This window comes from Nanorana parkeri, unplaced genomic scaffold (assembly GCF_000935625.1).
Source record: "Nanorana parkeri isolate BGI_ZX_2015 unplaced genomic scaffold, ASM93562v1 scaffold1052, whole genome shotgun sequence".
NCBI classification, from domain to species: Eukaryota; Metazoa; Chordata; class Amphibia; order Anura; family Dicroglossidae; genus Nanorana; species Nanorana parkeri.
This window is the reverse complement of record NW_017307320.1, coordinates 105,102-105,444: the sequence shown is the minus strand read 5'-3', so window position 1 is coordinate 105,444 and position 343 is coordinate 105,102.

Here is a 343-nt window from a genome sequence, read left to right as displayed (position 1 = left end):
GGGACTCGAGGGGGGGCAGCCGAAAAAAATCACGCCATACAACCGATCGGCGGCTATAGAGCCGCTGATTGGTTGTATGTGAAACAGCCGTTAATGGCTGTAAAAACGTCTGGAGACGGCAACCCACTGATGCGAGTCAGCCGTCCATCCGTTTTTTTTCTACGGGCGTACGGCAACTGGATAATAAACTTACACTTTTTTTATATTTTATGAAATATTTTTATTGCATACTTTACTTTTAGGGGCTCCGGGGAAATATTGGGGGTCTAAACAGATCCCTGATATTTCCCTTTTAAAATAAAAAAAGAGATTGAGAGCACAGAGTCCTCAATCTCTTTTTCTG